This window comes from Protopterus annectens, chromosome 4.part1, assembly GCF_019279795.1.
Source record: "Protopterus annectens isolate FY-2018-M chromosome 4.part1, PAN1.0, whole genome shotgun sequence".
NCBI classification, from domain to species: Eukaryota; Metazoa; Chordata; order Ceratodontiformes; family Protopteridae; genus Protopterus; species Protopterus annectens.
In genome coordinates this window covers 1,007,779,435-1,007,793,473 of record NC_056734.1, presented here as the reverse complement: position 1 = coordinate 1,007,793,473, position 14,039 = coordinate 1,007,779,435, and positions in this window count along the sequence as shown.

Sequence of the window (14,039 nt, the reverse complement as noted above, 5' to 3'; positions counted from 1 at the left end):
AAATAATATGTTTATTTTCTAGCTTATATTTTTGTCATAAGACATGTTAAAGGTAAACTACTGGACTCCTGGATTACTCCCCAGTCCAACATCTTCTGTAGTTCCTCTCTCACGGTCTACTTAACTCACTCAGGCACACTGTAAGGAGCCTGTTTGATGGACTCCTGAGGTCCTATGTCAGTATGGTGTTTCAAAAGATGGGTACACTCTGGCTTACCAGTGAACACGTTCCCTACTCTTTTGTACTGCCTGGATCTCCTGAACCAGGGTAGGAGATAGCTGCACTTTACCATTTTCCCCAACAACATTTTTTATTTTATTCTATTTTATTTTTTTCTGTTTTATCTGTCTGTCTGTCCCCTTTCCTGTGTTCCCCTTGTTTGACTCATGTCTTACTTTCTCACATCCTCAAAGAATAGTTATACTGAATGATACTGGAATTAACTGGAAAGAATCTCTTTACCTGTTATTTACCGCAAACGTGCTTAACAGGTGCCAGTCTCTGCTTTATGGGCCAAGTCTTCTTGTACCTTTCACAATAATGTCTACAAACTTTAGTTCAGTTAGGAATGCTTTATTATGTACAGTGGATGTAGATATTAACAATATCCAGATACCGATAAACTATAACAGTCTGTAGAAATTCTTTAATGTTCTGGAATGCTGGATAACAGTAACAGTGCTGATAAATATATCCAAAGTTTCTGCATGTATGTTCTGATTCTCCTGAATAATATAAACTGAAAGTCTTCCTCCAGAATGCTGTCATTAATATTGTGAAATGCTAGATATTTGACCTGTCCAAAGTATCTGCATGTATATTCTGATTCCTCTGAATAATATAAACTGAAACAGCCTTTTACTCCTGAATAGTATCATTATTGCTGGATATTTGACTTGACTTCAGTACTAACTTAACTGACTGTGTCTAAAGAATTTTCTACAAATGTTCTGCTGTCTCCAGTTTTTAATTCTTTGCCCACCTGACACTGTTTGGTCAGGATCAACTCTGTCTGTTGATGTGATTGCATTTTTAACTAATAAAGGTCTTGATTGCTCTCTCTTTGCCAGGTTTGGAACATACTCTCACTGTGCCCTTTTAATTAACAAACCCTGCTGTGGATCATAATCTAGTTGCTTATTTTGCTTTCATAAGATTAATGCAGTCGGTTCCTTCCAGTATAGCAGAAAATCTCACGTTTCCTCTACATACACTGCCTTTTAACTGTACTATTTTTTGAAACAGCTCTTCTTGAGAAGCCTCACTCAGCCAGCTTGCAGTTTAATCCGTGCATATGAAGTTAGTTAAAGCTTCTTCTGTTTTTTGTAGTGAAGAGAAAGTCCAGTCAACACAGCAGAATATAATACAGTCATTTTATTAAAACAACAAACAAAATAAAAACTAGAAGATAAGCACTTTCACTCTGTCACAGGCGCTTAATCAGATCTACTGTTTAACTAACTAAGCAGCGTTTAAATGCACTCTAGTAGACTTCAGTGAGGTAGGCCCCCTTTATCTCAGCACAGGTTTTAAAGGTGCAGTGCCATTTAAACCTCTGTAACGATCTGCTTGTAAATCTAAAATCCATTTGGTTCCTATGCACTCAGTTCTTGTTCTGATGTCACCACCTCTAATGTTGGGTGTAACTAACTCTAACAAGAAGAAGACAAAAACATGTGGGATCATTTGCTAAAACATGCTTAGTTACAGCATTCCCGGTATCTTTTTTCAGAATATTGTTATGTTCATGTATCTGGTCTTCTAATGTCCTATTAGTCTTCTCAACATAGTAGTAGCCACATACTTTACAAGTAGCAAGGTAAACAAGATCTGTACTCTTGCAGTCTGCATAAAAGTTAAAATAATAAATATGATCAGTTGAAACATTCTCATAAATACTAATACTATTAATACATTTACACGTTACAAGACCTACAGAGAAAAGCCCCTTTCCTGGTAAGAGGCTTGTAACATAATAGCTTTTTTAGAGATTGGTTGTTCTTGAAGCTAAAACTAGGTGCATCACCAAGAAGTCCCATAAACTTCTCATCAGTGGTGAGAATGTGCCAGTTTCTTTTAACCACATCACAGACTAAATTGACATGATTCGAATAAGTCAAGCAAAGTCTGACTTGGTTATCCACACTCGATGTAGGATGCACAGCTTCACTCCTATTAGAGAAATAGGATCTGGAAGAATTTCCCCTATGACAGTATCCCATTCTGTGCCATATCTATCTCTTTCCCGGAGTGACCTCTTAATAGAAATTCTCGATGAGACACAATAGGTCTCATGGGTGGGTCATTGAGAGATTTATGTACCTTGGGAAGGTGATATACAATTGGTGCAGTAGGAAGCTCAATCGAAAAGTTTTTATAGAGGTCCTTGCCTATAGTAAGCTTCATGAGCAGTTCATGTAGCACAGTCTGCACATGTTCAAACTAAGTGTTAATATCAACTGGCCCAAGCTTACTATAGATAGAGGTATGCTGTCCATATATTTCTCAGTGTCCATTAATACAATTCCTCCACCTTTGTCTGCTGGTCAAATTTGTAGCTGTTCTAACAGCATCAGCTCATGCATACCATGAAACTCAGAGTCAGTTAGATTATAGAAGGACCTCCTATGTTTACGGCCCAAGACCTCTCTGATATCACATTCACAAATTTTCAAAAATGCTTCCACTAATGGTGTGTTCACACGGACAAACTGACTGGGTTTCCTAAAAGATATACCTTGAAATGGTACATGACCATAAAGGGCTTTTAGAGATGTATTCCTGACAAAAAGTCTCAAATCAGTGAGAACATCACTCGGCACAGAACTCTTAGCTGGTATGAATGAGAGCCCTTTATTTAAGACTGTAAGCCAAAGTAAGGGAGGAGATGCTGAAAATTAAGTCCGAGAAACTTTGCTTTGGACCAACTATCCTAGTTCTAGCTGGAGCAGTCCCTGCATCCCCTTTTGCCTATTTGATTGCCACTGCTGGAGTGATCCCTTTTCTCCAGCCTTTTTCCTTTGGCCAATTCTAGCAACCGTATGTCTAAAAAAGGAGAGGGTTTCTTCATATCAGTATTAGTACTACTGCCTAATGCAATTTATTGTTTTGGTTGCTATATTCCTTAAATATTTAGTTTGTTTAATCATCCCTGAATATATTTGACTTAGTTTATTTTCCTCTAAATTACTGGACGCATTCTCTTGAAATAAAGCTTAATTCTTGAATAGCTTTTTTGCTGAGCATTTGCAAAATCCTTCCCAGACTGTATTTTCTCTTCACTTTTTCTGGTTGATTTTCCTTCAGGTTTTCCACATTTCTTCTTTTACTGGCTCCAAACAGTGTACTTACTAGCTAGTATCTGAATTTTAGCCCCCCCCAAAAAAAAAAAAAAACAGTTTCAATGGCCCTTCTTTTTCTCAGTTTCATTTTTCACATTGGGGAAACTGAAATCAATCTGTTGCCAGTCTCCAGGCATCTTGGAAGTCCATGGATGATAGAGTCTTAATACATTTTAGGCACCTGTTTACTGAGGTACTAATGGAAGCAAGAATGCCTGCTACTAAAACAATCATCTTTAAACAAATAGAAAAGGTTTTATAGTTTTTGCCAACTTCACAATCGTCTTATTCAGGGCTAGTGTTTCTTTGGTTTTACAATGCCTGGGTGAGTTACTTTCCTATGGCTTGTCTTACTCCTCTATGAAAGTTAATTTGTTGGACATTTTAGCGTGTCTGCTGTTGGATCCCCCTCTTTCAAGGCATTCTGTTCTCAAAATGTTCTTGAAAAGGGTATTGCATAAAAGAAAACCACTGGCTTTGCCTTAGGATATTAATTTAACTTTAGAGAATTTGCTGCATTAGAATCAGCTCATCTGGCTGTCTTGAAGTTCTTAACATGGAAAAACAGTTTTACTGATTGCTTTGACCTCTGCAAAAAGAGTATCTTGAGTTGCAAGCTCTTATGGTGGGTAATCCTTATCTCATTTTTCACAGAGACAGTTTCTTTGAGAACTAATCCTTCTTTTTGTGCCTAAAGTAGTATCCGAGTTCACTTTAAGCCAGACTTTCTAGCATTCTTCTCTGTGCCCAAAAATGAGGGAGAAAGGATAATACTTCATATCTTTCAGAACTTCCATACTTCAGAACTGGTGGATAAAATGAGCCAGGCACTGGATGGGTTGGCAGACAGCTTAAACTCAAATTGCAGTCAGAGATATGTCAGTTGCTAACCTCATCATGAGAATTGTATGAAATTCTGCTGCTGATATAGCTTAAACAGCAGGTACTGGCATTGCGTTTTGTCACTACATCTCTTGTCACCTGACAACTTTGCTGAGGACACATGGCTGACTTATACTGATGTTCCATTTGATAGGTCAACCCTTTGCTGCCCAAACATTAAAGCTTACTTAGAGCACATGGGTAAGGAAGGCAAAACCGTTTTTGCTGTTAGTGTAAACTTTCAGACTTCACAACAAACATTTTCTGGGGTGAAGTGAAGCCCATGTCAGCTGTGGTTTTGTCATGGCTAGTAGCAGTAAATGAGACAGAAGTCTGAAAGGAACCAATGTGACTGTGGTGACTTTCAGAATGGTTGCCAGTCAACAGACAACAATTGTTACCAGCAGGGATACCATGATCCTCTTTGGGAGACAGCACCAGAATCCCTGAAGCCTTGTTTTGACTGCTCCATTGTGGATGCAGTTGAGAGTCACCTGTCCTTCCATGTGCAGGAATAGCTGGCAAACATACAGGACAAGTGGATAAAGGCAATAATATTCAGGAGCTGTATGATTCCTTTCCACTCTCCTTCCAAGTCCCATTATTTTCCTTTGCCAGATGCCCCCCCATCAAAAGAGTGTGGCAAGAAAAGAGATGTTGAACTTTATAATGAAAAAGCCATTCAAGCGGTCTTACCAAACCAGAGAATGTTAGTTTGTTACTCAAGGTTATTTTTTTGTGGCAGTAAAGATGACCACAGGCCCTTGTTGAATTTCAGTAGCCTAAACAAATTTTGGTCTCTGTATAGTCCACCCTTCCCCTTCTGTCAGAAGGAGACTGAGTATGCTGTTTAGACCTTCATGATGCCTCCTTATGCTTAAAGATTGCCAAGGAGTCCAAGAGGTATCAGCAGTTCTGATTAGGAGACATTCATTTTCAGACTTTTCCATTCAGTCTCACCTTCTCTTGCAAAGTGTTCACCAAATGCACGTCTATGGCTGCACTGAGCTAGAGACTACAAGGGGTGAAGATGTTTCCTTGCCTAGATGATTTGTCTGTTATGTGCTCCAACACTAACAGGCTGATTTTTGCTTGGTAGTCTCTTCTGAGTGTCTTTCAGTCTTTGGGAATTTCACAACACCATAAAGTTCCAAAACTTCTTAAAACCTGAGTTTTACAAACTATACCCTAGACACTATTCTGCCAAGCCCATTTTCCTTGAATGTGGCGATTTTGTTATAAAATTTGATCTCTCAAATTACTCAGTCTGTTTACAGAGCACAAACTCATCCCCAAAAGATTGAATAGTCATGGACAGTGGCAGGATTTAGGAGGTGCCTGTTGAGACAAGTGTTGTGTAGACCAACCACTTTAGCCATCAGCTGTGGTATGCAGTATCCTCTAGATAGAAAAACACAGATCACAGACTGTGTTCCATGGGAGGCTAGCCACTTGAAAGTGTAAAAAATGGTTTTAGGCGATGTGGTCATGTTCACTAAAGTCTCTAAAAAATGGGCAAAGATATTTATGCCAGGGGTCCATGGTAATGGCAGGAGTGTTTGTATGTCTATGTGAGCTAGAGCTTGCCTGCCATAAAGTCCAGTAGCCCTGGGTCAATAAACTATAATGAAAAAAACACACACCAACCAACTCCAAATTGCAAGAAACACATCCAGTAATCTGGAAATAAGGTAGAAAAAGGTGAAAAACACATCAAGGTGGAATAAAAACTCTTTACTGGTGTTTCCCCGGTACCTCGACTCAATAGCCTTTCAAGGAAGTCATTTTACACCCAAAAATGCAACATATTTAAATATGCAACAATTAAGCTTGATAGGACACGTTCAATTAGGGAATGCCAAACAGCAGATTAAAACTCAATTTAACCCTTAACTTGTCCATCTCAAAGCTTGTTACATCACTGATATTTATATAATAATGAATGAACCAATAGTACATAATGAAGCATGCAAAAAATGCATCTTTTTATCATAACTATTTTTATATCTTATCAACACCTATCTTAGATGATACTTTTTAGGTGTCTAATTTAATACCTTCTTTTCAATATAAATAAAAGGATGTATATGAGTGTGCATATATAATATGCCTAAATAATGTTTACAAGAACACATTAACTTGTTATTAATGTAACAACATTACATACATTAGAGTAACAACCAAACCTAAAAAAAAAAAAAAGAAAATTTTGTGAACCAAATGACATATAAATAGAAATAATAACATCCCTTATGAAAGAGCAAAAATATTTTAAATGCCAAGTGGAAATGTCACATGTTTACCTAGAATGAATCAGAAATCATCCTCTAATACCATTAGAACATCCCCAACTTTATTAACAAATATTGGTGTTAAAGTCTTGATTCAATCCTCTCGGGAATAACGTGCCATAATTAGTAATACATTTGGTCTCTAATCTTAATAGTTCAGTCAGAAAGGCATCACCCTGTCTGTTGAATGGTTTGGCCAGGACGTTAAAGAATAAACTGGAATTAAAATCAGCATGAACTGTCTGAAAGTGTTCTGCGAAGAAACACAAACGTTGAGAAAAAAACACCTTTATAAAACAGCAAAGCTTTCGGGTTACATGCCCTTCTTCAATACTAATACAAGGTTCAATGAAACAATCCATTTAAATAAGAGTCAATAATGATCCCATGACATGCAGCCCAAAAAAATCATGTGACAACTACAAAGCATTAAAATTACTATCAATAAAATATAAATACAATTTTTATACATATGAAAAACATTTATATAAATAAATTCATAAACCTATCTGCCCATATTTAACATCTAGCAGCATAACCTAGTGCGTTGTAGTTTAACCAAAACTGGTTTTAATGTAGCAGCAGAATTCAGGCCAGGTGAACAGTCAGCTGATAATCTTAGTATCCATTCATACTCTTTAATTTCTAAAAGGTTATTAATATCACCCCCTCTAACTGATGCATATACCATATCAATAACCTTAAATTTAAATTTATGTTCAATACTATGGGTACTTATATGTTTATATAAGGCATTTTTTTCGTTTGCTCTTTTTATCTCGGATTTATGCTCAATAATACATTCTTTTAGCTTCCTAGTTGTTTTTCCCACATAAAATGAAGGACATACAGTGCAAGTTGCTAAATAAACAACATTATTACTAATACAAGTAGCTGCTATGTTAAATTTATGTTTTATGTGTTATGTGATGGATAAATGTGTTACTAGTATTAAAATCTATAATATCAATACAACAGGTACAATTCATACAGCCAAGGTACCACTTTTAGAAAAATTTTGTTGACTACATTTTTCTCTAAAGTCTTTATAACATAGTCTGCTCTTTAATGTTTTCATGTTCCTGTATGAAAAATATGGTCTATTGTCTAAAACAGCCCTGACATCAGCAGATGCCATCAAGACAACCCAGTATTTTTGAATAATATGTTTAACTAAGTATGTCATAGTATTATAAGTTGTCACATATCTAATTTTATCTTCCCTCAACACACGCTTATTGAAATCAGGTAAGGATTCATCTGGTAGTAGAAAAATCGGTTTCAATTTTGTTTGTCTATCCGCTATGGTATTGGCTTTAATGGTTAATAATAATTCAAGGGGGTGAAAGGGGTATGGTGGTAATTATGGATAGGATTAAGTATTTAACATCTGTAACTGCCTTGCTTGAGGATGTTCATGCATTTAAAGCTATTACACATGTTGATGTTAAGAAATGTATTAGCTCTGTTAATATGATGATATATGATTTACAACTTAGTGGTGATATTGATCTAGACTTATTTCATTTCTTTACTGTTCCTTGTCCTACTGTACCAAATGCAGGCAGGTCTGATGTGGGGTTTAATACAGGGTATGGCAGGTTAACAGTTCCTCAGGTCCCCCATCGCAGTGACTTTTTTCCACCAAAAGTGTCAGCTACTGTGCGACAATTTGAAAATGTCCTGTGCAGAGAGGTTGAATTGGAATATAATAGATTCAGACGAAGACATAGGACATATAACTTAAATAAATGTCAGTGGTTGGCGTTGAACAGCTTGAGAGATGTAAATGATAAATATGTGTATACTCAAGCTGATAAAGGGGGAAATTGGGTCATTTTGCCTATTGCCAAGTACAATAGCATGACTGAAGAGCTATTGAGGGATCAATCTGTTTATTCTTTGGTGTCAGAATAAGTTGTTTCTACCTTTAACGGTGAATTACTGGATTTACTGGAAAGAGGTGAAAGGCTGAGCTTCTTTACCCGTACTGATATCAAGAAACCTTTTATGAAAAAAACCAAGGGATGGCATTTTTTCTTTATACCCAAAATTCATAAAAATGTGTATAATCCACTGGGTAGGCCAATAGTATCAGGGAAGGGTTCCTTTTTACAAAATGTGGATATTTTTTTTTTGATCATCAGTTAAAAGCTTACTTGAATAAGATTGCTTCCCACATAAAAAATGGTAAAGATCTATGTGATTTGGTGAGAGGTTTGAAATGGAACACTGGTTACTACTGGGCAACCGTGGATGTGAAGTCCCTTTATATGAGCATTAAAAATGCTTGGGGTTTGGAAGCAGTTGGCAAGATGATGGGGGAGGGTTCATAGGTTGGTACTAGGCTATCGGCCCTAGGGCCTATACAAGCCTAGCCATAACAATTCCCTGGCTATTTCTTCCCACACTATTTACTTCCCTGGACCCCTGTCTAGCAGGGCGACTGATGTGATGCCTGGGGTGAATTTCCTTTCTCCCATCCAATCGTCAAGGTTCCATTTGAAGAAGGCCAAAGAAGCGCTCTGCTTGACATGTATGGGCAGTCTACTCCAGAGTCTGGGGAGTATCTGGGTCAGGAACCTATCCCTCCAACATGTTTTGTTTATTGTGATGACAAAGTTTAGATCCCTGGAGTGTGTGGCTCTGAGGGATTGGGATTTCTTTAAGTGTAGCATGTCCTGCAGCTCTGGGTTTGACATGGCCTTGTATGTTAAGCAGAGATTGCCTCTGAGTAGACGATATGTGACAGAGTACAGCTGGAGTTTTTTAAGGCAGTCAGCCTAGGGCATCTGCTTTAGGCCTGTGATTCTTTTAGTGGGGTATTTCTGCGGCCTTTCCAGTTGTATTCTATAATGGGGCGTTGTATTCTATAATGGGTCTAATGAGGGATGAGTACAGTGGGACAATGACCTCCTTTTTATTGGATGAAAAGCCCTTAGTGATGAGGTGTGCCACATAGAAGGATTTCCTGACTGTTGTGGTGATGTGGTTATCAAAGGTGAGACCACTGTCCACCTGTATCCCTAAGTCTCATCACACTTTTGGTGTTTAGTATACTGCCACCTATGTGGTAATTCACGGGTACATGTTTTTTCCCAAAGGGGATAACTATACATTTCTTGGCATTGAACTTGAGCCCATGGCTCTGGCACCAAGCATCTGTTTCTGTAAGGCCCTTTTGTAGAGTAACCACATAATTTGGAGATTCAGTAATGGCTCCCAGTTTGTAGTCATCTGCGAACTTTGTTAGCCAGAGTCCCTTAGTATTGGCCTGTACTTCAGAGAAGTAGATGCCAAACAAGAGTGGCCCCAGGACTGAACCCTGAGGTACTCCACTTGTCACTTGTCTGGAGCTGGATTTGGAGTCAGCTACTTTTACAGTGTGGGTTCTGTCACTAAGCCAGTTGGCAACCCATCGAGTGACGTAGGGATTAATGCCCAGCTTAGTAAGTTTATCTATGATTCCAGAGTGGGGGATGCTGTCAAAGGCCTTTGCGAGGTCCAGATAGGCTGTGTGGATTGCCTTACCCTTGTCCATGGCTCTGGAGACTAATTCAAAGAAGTCAGTCAGGTTCAGGAGACAAGATCGGCTCTTCACGAACCCAAACTGGGTGGGGGTCCAGTGTTTGAAGATTGCCAATGTCTTTATTTATAAGTTCCATGATAATACGTTCCATGGTCTTGCAGATCAGGCTCGTCATACTGATGGGGCAGTAGTTCCCGGGATCCAAGGTGGATTCCTCCTTGTAAAGTGGGATAACTGTAGCTGTGCGCCACTCAGTGGGCACGAAGCGTGAGGTGAGACTATGATTAAATGTCCACGCACGAGCTATATACTACAGTTATTAGAGTTCTCTTTGACACACAACTGTTTTAGATTTAACAAACAGTATTTTCTACAGAAAGAGGGCACAGGGATGGGGGCATCATATGCCCCATCCTATGCTATCATTTCGAAAATCTGTTTGTTTATAATACTGAATTTTTCAAAAAACGTGATCGTCTATAGGAGATATATAGATGATGTCTTTGAGTTTCAAGATTTTGTGGACAATCTCAACCAGAAAAATAACCTAGGGTTAGAATTCACTTATCATATAGATAGGGAGAGAATGCAGTTTCTTGATTTAGAATTTTTTGTAACAAAGGATGGGGAAGTTTCTTTTTAGCCCTTCGCCAAAGAGACAACAGTTAATAATTTCTTATCAGCAGACAGCATGCATCCCCCTCCACTTACTGGCTGCACTTCCCTTTGGGGAATCTAATTGTATTTTTAATAATACTTGTGAAAAACATACTGTGAAAGAGGAGTTTTTGAAAGTTAGACATAAGTTGAAAAGAGGGTATACTTCACATGTTCTTGATAAAGCAGAAAAGGGATTTGGGAATGTTGTTTCTTTTGAACATAGTTCAGGCGGCAATGTGATGCGTAAATGTAGGGGTAACTTTGGTTCTGTATTTGATACAGATAATGACAAAAAAATATTTTTCATCACCAAGTATTCCCCATTTTCAAGAAGTCTGAGGATGGTTGTGGAAAGGTTTTGGCCTATAACTGCGGATGAACCAACCCTAAAGAATTTATTCCCTAGGAGAATCACTTTTTTTTATAGTCGTTTTTCTATTTTGAAAGAATTGTTAAATACTCAAAGACTTAAGAAAATTCAGGGATTCAAGAGATGTTATTCATGTGAACATTGTAAAATTTGTAGGAGGGTCCGTAATTTAGATGGAACTCTCATTAATGGGAAAAAATATAAGGCTGTGGAGTTATTCAATTGTAGGTCCTGTGGGGTGGTTTATGTGATTGGTTGTGGATGTGATCCTACCAGATGGTATGCTGGGCAAACTAAGACAATGGTTAAAAACTGTATAATGGAGCATTTGGGTGGCATTAAACATGGTAGAGTGGAAAATCCTGTGGCGGAACACTTTCAGACAGTTCATGCTGGTTTTGATTAGAGTTTATTCTTTAGCGTCCTGGCCAAACCATTCAACAGAGTGATGCCTTTTTGACTGAACTGTTAAGATTAGGGACCAAATTTATTATTAATTATGGTACATTATTCCTGAGAGGATTGAATCAAGAATGTAACACCAATATTTGTTAATAAAGTTGGGGGTGTTCTAACAGTATTAGAGATTGATTTCTGACTCATTCTAGGTTTCCACTTGGCATTTAAAATATTTTTGCTCTTTCATAAGGGATGTTATTCATTTCTATTTATATGTCACTTGGTTCACAAATTTTTCTTTTTTTTTTAGGTTTGGTTGTTACTCTAATGTATGATATTATTTAGGCATATTATGTATACACACTCATATGCATCCTTTTATTTATATTGAAAAGAAGGTATTAAATTAGACACCTAAAAGGTATCATCTAAGATAGGTGTTGATAAGATGTAAAAAAAGTAATGATAAAAAGATGTATTTTTTGCATGCTTCATTATGTACTATTGGTTCATTCATTATTATACAAATGTTAGTGATGTAACAAGCTTTGAGAAGGACTAGTTAGGGGTTAAATTGAGTTTTAATCTGCTGTTTGGCACTCCCTAATTGAATGTGTCCTATCAAGCTTAATTGTTGCATATTTAAATATGTTGCATTTTTGGGTGTAAAATGACTTCCTTGAAAGGCTATTGAGCCGAGGTACCGGGAAAACACCAGGAAAGAGTTTTTATTTCACCTTGATGTGTTTTTTGCCTTTTTTAACCTTATTTCCAGATTAATGGATGTGTTTCTTTCAATAAGCTACAGGCCAGCTATGATCTAGTTGTTAAGCCTGAGTACCTGGCATAGCTCTGCTGAGTAAAAGCTAAACATAAAGCTAATCAACATGGAAAACATTAAACACAGGTTCACTGAGAAGACACAGCTTGAAAGGAGATGACATGATGGTAATGAGGAGGCTGGACATCCTGCGTATCCAGGAAAAAAGGTGAGTGGATAGTCCCAGTTTGGAAGGGCAGTGTGGCTAAGCTGCTTGGTTCATAATCACAGCCTGTGTCCCAGAGCAGGTTGTGATGGCAAGGAGAAGAGTGCATTCAGGCAGCAGTTGTAGGACCTATTAGAGAAAACAGAGCAACATGAGTTGGTGTTGATAATGGGGGACCTGTCTGGTTGTATTTTGACAGATGGAACAAGATATGAAAACTGCCTGAGTCTACATGGGTGACAACGACAAGAATGAGGAAGGGGAGGTCATTGCAGACTTGTTTCTGGCAAATGGCTTGATGGTGGCCAACACGTTTCAGCAAGAGGGACAGTCACAAGATCACATAAGAGTGACCTACATGTAACTCAAGTAGACTTCCTGCTAGTAAGAAAAGGGCACTGGGATAGAACAGTCAACCCAGGGCATAAACCACCTGTGGTCTGAATCATGCAAACAGTGGTCAGAGAAGGCTGTAATGTCAACAGAGTTGAAGACCTGGAAGTTGACTGGATATAAAGCACAAGAGCTCAAGGAAATAGGCTCTATCTAACACCTCAGGAAGAAGAGGAAATAGGTAGTAATGATGAAGAATGTTAGTGTCTCAAAACAGCATGTGAGATGACTATAGAACAGATATGAGGTTAAGCCAGGTATTGATATATAGAGTACATAAGAAAAGCTACTGGTTGAATGTAGAAGTCCAGGAAATTATCATAAGAAAGAAGAAGAGGAAGATGGATCAGGCTAAGAAGGAATACTGGGCGGCTAATAAAGTACCTAAGAGAGCAGTTACAATCGCAAAGAACAAGGCATCAGGTGCACTGTATATCAGCTTCTGAAAAGTGACTCAGCAGGTGGCACAAAGAAATGTTATTAAGTTGCAAGGCAAAGACTGAAAGATAAAGAAGATAGTCATTAGACACCATTTGTTAAGAATGCTAGCAACATTCTTCTCACCAATCTACAAGACATCAAGGGCAGATGGAAGGAGTACTTCCTGGAGCTTCTGAATGAAGAAAACCCCAAAGAAGCTGTACTGCCCTGTACAGAGCCTATAGTGAAAGAGGAAGAAGAACCCAAACTAGAAGAAATAAGATGAGCGCTAAGGAAAATTAAGTCAGGGAAAGCAGCAAGCTCAAATATAGTAAATGCAGATGTGTTGGGTGTGTAAGGGGAGAAAAACATCTCCTGAGTGTACTTATGGTAGTATGAAGAGGAAGGCATATCCCAGATGAATGGAGAATAGGCATTTAGTGTCAGTATACAAGAATAAAGGGGACAGTCATGAAGGTGGACAGTGTAGAGGTATCTAACTCATGTAACATTGTATGAAAGAGTTGACATTGCATATAAGATGAGAGATGAGCAGCTCGAATTCAGATCAGGATGCAGCACAACCACCCCAGTGTTTGTAATGATACAGATAGTTTACGAGAAGGTAGAGATGAGGAAAGTATCCAACTCTGCATTTCTAGACTTGGAGAAAGCATATGATAAAGTCCTATAAAAGCTGGTTTGGTCAGTCCTTTGATGGTTCAAGGTCTTGAAAGCATTCTTAGTAGTGTAGGCAACATACAAGG